Here is a 6432-nt window from a genome sequence, read left to right as displayed (position 1 = left end):
GGGCGGGCGATATGACTAGTGTACTGACCTACTTCATTGTCATCCGAAACGTAGACCATGATTAAGCAAAACTCCTCCCACCCAAACACTATACGCCGGTGGAAAATGAAACCATATCTCTTCATCACCACGTTGTATCCTCTCGGGTATATCGTTAGTCATGGTCTGAAGAAACAAATAGGTCAACATAGCATCTCCACCTGGATGTTGTACTTTCAGCCATGGCCCGAAACAAGTATTCTCAAAACAAATTTCTTTGTACAGGTGTAAGTGTCGACGCAATAGTGTCTAGGCTTAATTTATTCCTTAAAGTCAATGAAGCCGAAAAAAATCCTAATAAAAACAATAACATACCAAGGTAGATATACAAAAACTACAAATTATACACTATAAAACATACATGATATTAAACGGGGAAAATATAGTCAAATATGTTTCAAACTAGCACGATATTCACCCAAGTCATTATTCTATCATAGTTCACAAAATGCATCAGATAATATTCCAGAAGTAAGCACTTATATAAACATTTAAAAGGACAACATATAGGTTTAGTGCAGGTTCAAGGACAACATAAAGAGTAGTTTATTATTGAAACTTAAATTCGCAACACTGTGAAGTTAGTATTTGTCTTTGTTTTTTGGTTGAAGTAATGCATTCATTCAAGTTTCAATTTGCAGCAGAATAGTAGTTTTTGAAACTTAAATTCGCAACACAAAATGAAAATCGCAACGTGAAAATGAAAATCGCAACGCGAAAATGAAAATCGCGTTTTCGTGTTACGAATTTAAGTTTCAAAAACTATTCTTCTGCAAATTGAAACTTGAATGAATTGCATTACTTCAACCAAAATACTAACTTCACAGGGTTAAAGACTAAACAGTTTAGCAGTATTGACAACAACCGAATGAATTTACTAAGCAATCTAAGTAAAATGGTTAATCTATATATTGAAATTACTAATAATTTATCATCAATTTTAATAAAAAATCTAATAATAATACAAAATTTTCAAAATAAAAATAATTAAAAAAACTAACCCTCGGTGGTTGATTTTTCATTTGTGGCCGTGAATGGTTGTGAGAGGGTGGCTATGAGAGATGGAGATAGAGGGGGTCGCCGGATATGGGGATGGATGTCGCCGGAGAAAGTGAGAGATGGAGATAGGAGTTGATTTAGAGTTTTAGGTTATGAGTTCGATTATATTGTTTATATTTGTGTTGCGAAATTAATATTGTGTTCGAATTCGAAAATAAAATTCGCGTTGCGAAAGACGTGCTTACGAATTTGACTTATGTGTTGCGAATTTGACTTATGTGTTGCGATTTACAAATTCGCGTTGCAATTTACATATTCGCGTTACGATTTACATATTCGTGTTGCAAATTTGGAAACTGTGTTGCGAAATTATAGTTTGCATTTCGAATTCGAGATCGCGTTGCGAATTTGTTGATCATTTTTCACAAATCTAAAAAAAGTTGGTTAAAATCGTATATTATAAGACATTTTCGACCACTGAAGTTATTTTCTCAATTTATAAACCCATTTTGCATGTGAAAAAAACATCGCTTTACTTCTATCACACTAAAACTAATTAAACCGAGTCACATTTATATATAGATAAAAGAAAATATTTAATATTAGTAAATTATCATAAAATTTTATTTAACAAATAATTATCGATCAATCGATAAAAATTTATAAATCTTTTATTAATTTCGAGTTTGATCCTAAAAAATTTACTAATTTTGATTTTTAATTAAATTATTTAAAAATTTCATAAAATATAAAAAGTATAAGTTTATAATCATTTTTTCATTCAAAAGATTTTTTTTTTTTCTGATTAAACCTTATAATACTCAATCATCTGCATAATAAATATAGATAAGATAATCTATTGAGTGGTCTTAATAGTATATTTATTATCAAGAGTTAAAAAATTATGAACAGATGTTACATTGTAATCATCCAGATTATTTAATATATATATATATATATAAAGGATGATGATGTCACGCTCAACGAGTACATATGAGTACCGTTAAAAAAATTATCGCTTTACTTCTATCACACTAAAACTAATTAAACCGAGTCACATTTATAATATAGATAAAAGAAAATATTTAATATTAGTAAATTATTATAAAATTTTATTTAACAAATAATTATAAATCAATCGATAAAAACTTATATAATCTTTTATTAATTTCGAGTTTGATCCTAAAAAATTTACTAATTTTGATTTTTAATTAAATTATTTAAAAATTTCATAAAATATAAAAAGTATAAGTTTATAATATCATTTTTCATTCAAAAGATTTTATTTTTTTTCTGATTAAACCTTATAATACAAACTCAATCATCTGCATATAAATATATAGATAATAATCTATAGAGTGGTCTTAATATATTTATTATCAAGAGTTAAAAATTATGAACAGATGTTACATTGTAATCATCGAGATTATTTAATATATATATATATATATATATAAAGGATGATGATGTCACGCTCAACGAGTACATATGAGTACCGTTAATGATGAGCACCACTAAATTAATTTATAAAATGCTAAACGTATAAATTATAAATTATAAAGTACTAAACATAATTATAAATTAGTTAAAAATCTAAATGTAATTTAATTAAAATACATATTTATAAACATTAGTTTTTAGGTAAACTATACCATTGACCGCTAACTATTTACTCATTTTACTTTAACCACCGATTTTTTTAAATTTCAATTGGGTCACCCTAACTATTTAAATCTTATCAATCAAACCACATGTCGTTAAATATTAACGGAGGAGAACGTGACAGTTGATAAAAATTATATAATTACACATTTAGTCCTCATTACTTACACATTCTATTAATTTACTCCTAACTTTTATTTAATTCAATAATTTAATCCTCAATCCGATGGTGACATGTGCAATTGCATGATTGAATTTTTTTCTTAATATTTTTATTTAATTTAATAAAATTTTCATCCAATCAATTGGTGTCATGTGTCACCAATTGAATGAATGGAAAAAAATTAAATCAATAACCATTTCTGGTGGGTTTGAACTAGGACACAAGCCAAAAATGAATGCTTTAACCACTAAGTGGACCACTAAATTTGTTTAATATACATAACAAAATTTATATAATTTAAATAGTTAATGGTAATAAATGACCTTATAAGGACTCAAATATGAAATAATAATGGTATGAAAATATAAATATATATGAACATGTATTATAATTTGATTAATAAATGAATATGTTTTATTTATATTTTAAATCACATACAAAAATTAAAATAAAGTGAATTTAATATATTATAATTGAAATGTATTATTTTACATATTTTAAACTAATAAATTTTCTTCATTATTCTAATTTTATTGAACTAAAATGTATCATCTTATATTTTAAAATATTATAACGTCAATTGGATTCTAATCTTATTTAACAACTCCATATTAAAATAGACTAATTCAATAAAATCAAGTTTCCCCTAAAAATTTTTCTTCAAATATATAATTAATAAATAATAAATAATTGTTTTACTCTAACGAGATATAAACAAGTCAATGCATAAGTTAAATGCTTACTACGATAAGCCTTCAACTATCAGGAAAATTCTAAGTCAACAAAACTTTTTGTTATATTTCAATTATAATATTTAAAATTTTTTATTTTTATTTTTTCATTAAAATAACTTAAATTATAAAAAAATACATTTACATATTAATCAGTTATAATATTGTGTATATATCATATCATTGTATTATTCAATTATTCCATGTTGGTGTTCTTATTAGGCCATTTTTCTTTTTTTATTGTCATTAACTATATATTATCGCGATAAGTTTGTTATTTGAATGGTGCAGGCCAGTGGTTGAGGCGTTTGCTTCCTCTTCATGTCTTAGGTTTAATCTCCACCAACAACAGTTGTTGATTTAATTTTTTTTTATTCATTCAATTGGGGAACCTGAAACCATTTAATTGGATGAAAATTTTATTAAATTAAATAAAAATATTAAAAAAATCAATCACATAGTGACACATATCACCATCTAATTGATGATTAAATATATTGAATTAATTAAAAGTTAAAACCAAATTAATGTGTAAATAATGAGTACTAAATATGTAGTTATACAAAATTAACTGCCATATGATCTCCTCCGTTAATATTTAACATGTGGCTTGATTGATAATATTTAAGTTAGGTGACTCGATTAACAAAATTAAAAAATTGATGGTTAAAGTAAAAAGGGTAAATAGTTAGATGATCAATGATATAGTTTATCCTAAAAAATGTTTTATAAATATTTATTTTTAATTAAATTATATTAAAATTTTAACTAATTTAATTATATGTTTAGTACTTAATTTAACATTTTATAAATAATTTAATTGTGTTCATCGTTTCATCGATCAAAAGCTAGAATTTTTCTATATATAAATTACTTCCATTAATGAACGTGAGTAGGTATAATGGTAATATAAAGCCTTATTAAATATTTACTGCACTAAAAGCCTCTACTTAAATTAACCATCTCTGCCCACATTTTCACTGCCATCCTCTTTGTCTATCAATCATCTCTTAATCAGTCCTTTTCAAAGGAATAAAAAGAGTTCATTTTCGCTTCGGTTTGGCTCAAATCCAAAGAAGATGCGGCAGCCTCTGAGTTCCCAAAAGGCGGGGTTGAAGAAAGGGCCATGGACTCCGGAAGAAGACGAAAAATCTCGTCTTATATCCGACACGGCGACGGAAACTGGCGCGCCTTGCCTGCAAAAGCCGGTCATTATTCCCACATCTCTTTATTCAATCGTTACCTCTTTTTTGCTTTTTTTTTCACTTTGATTTCGATGCGTGTATGTATATGTATAGGACTTCAAAGGTGTGGTAAAAGTTGCAGACTTAGGTGGATTAACTACTTAAGGCCGGACATCAAAAGAGGAAAGTTCAGTTCGCAGGAAGAACAAACCATCATTCAACTCCATGCCTTCCTTGGAAACAGGTGGTCGGCTTGGCGGCTCATTTGCCGAAAAGGACAGACAATGAGATCAAGAACTACTGGAATACGCGGCTGAAGAAGAGGTTGGCCAAGATGGGGATTGATCCCACGACTCACAAGCCTAAAATCAATGCCCTCGGTTCCAGCAGTGTAACTCCACCAAGGATGCCGCTAACCTTAATCACATGGCTCAATGGGAACGTGCTCGGTTAGATGCTGAAGCTAGATTGGTCCGGCTCCGACAGTCGAGACCGCAGCTCGGATCCTCCTCGACTTCCCCGGTTCCACCACCGGTGAATAATAAAAATGTTTCCTTTGCTCATGTAACTAAGCCGCCGTGCCTCGACGTGCTCAAAGCTTGGCAACGTGTAGTAGCCGGATTGTTCACTTCCAACATAGCCGACAAACCTACTTCTCCGACCTCGACGTTGAACTTCATGGAGAGCACGTTGCCGGTTTCCGACGTCGGATTCGGCTTTGTTGGAAACTCGATTAATGGGAAATGTGTGGATTCAACAATGGGGTCGATTGATAATGCATGGTGGGCGGGAAATGCAATGGAATTGGAAGGGTTTTCGGCGGATACCTTAATGGTCTGTAATGCTGTGGATCATTGTCAGCAGAGTTCGTCGATGGAAGCTAGAGACAACTTCGATGTCGGGACAAGTTATGCTACTGGTTTCGGAGAAACAAGGATTACTGGAACAACATCCTTGATAATCTGACAAATGATTCACCATCTGGTTCATCTATGTTTTGAAACAAACTGTTAAGAATCCGACCTAAGAGAACAACTCTAAAATACTACCATATTTAGGTGGAGATAAAATAAATAGAGACAAAATATTTTGTCTTTAAAATTGATGAATTTTCTCAATTAATATTTCAAATCATTTTTATTTATATTACTTTCCTTTTTACATATTTAATCATTTGAATGATTTGACGTTAGATAAAGAATCAAGGCGTTACATAAAATCACTGAAAGTGACAAGTCATTTTTTAAATCACTTATCATATTTAACATCCAAAACATAATTGAAAGCATAAGTAAAATAGGTTTACATGAGTGAGGAGCTCCCAAAATAACATCCCAAATTAAAGTATATTAAATATATTAAAATGGAGTTACGACTCAAATATACAAAGAGTCAATAAATAATACATGCCATTAAAAATATTCAAGATGTACTATGCTAATCCGATAAATTTGGAGCACGAGTCCGACAATAATCTCTTCGAATGTCCATCTAAGAACCTTGGCATGGAAAAACATTTCGAATGAGCTCACAAGCTCAGAGCCACACGAATAACTTTACTATACTACATGCATTTATCATATGAACATGCTGACAGGTATAGTCATGAACACATAAAAACACAAAACAAACAAACATTAAAAGACATAATAGT

At 29.5% G+C, this 6432-nt stretch overlaps 1 pseudogene; it reads left to right on the top strand.

The window, feature by feature from the left end:
* The first annotated feature begins 4596 nt into the window (after positions 1–4596).
* On the top strand, positions 4597–5803 carry LOC120203678 (annotated as a pseudogene).
* Positions 5804–6432: the final 629 nt, after the last annotated feature.

This window comes from Hibiscus syriacus, unplaced genomic scaffold (genome assembly GCF_006381635.1).
Source record: "Hibiscus syriacus cultivar Baekdansim isolate YM2019G1 unplaced genomic scaffold, ASM638163v2 tig00010263_pilon, whole genome shotgun sequence".
NCBI lineage: Eukaryota > Viridiplantae > Streptophyta > Magnoliopsida > Malvales > Malvaceae > Hibiscus > Hibiscus syriacus.
This window is presented reverse-complemented; position numbering and strand designations above follow the sequence as displayed.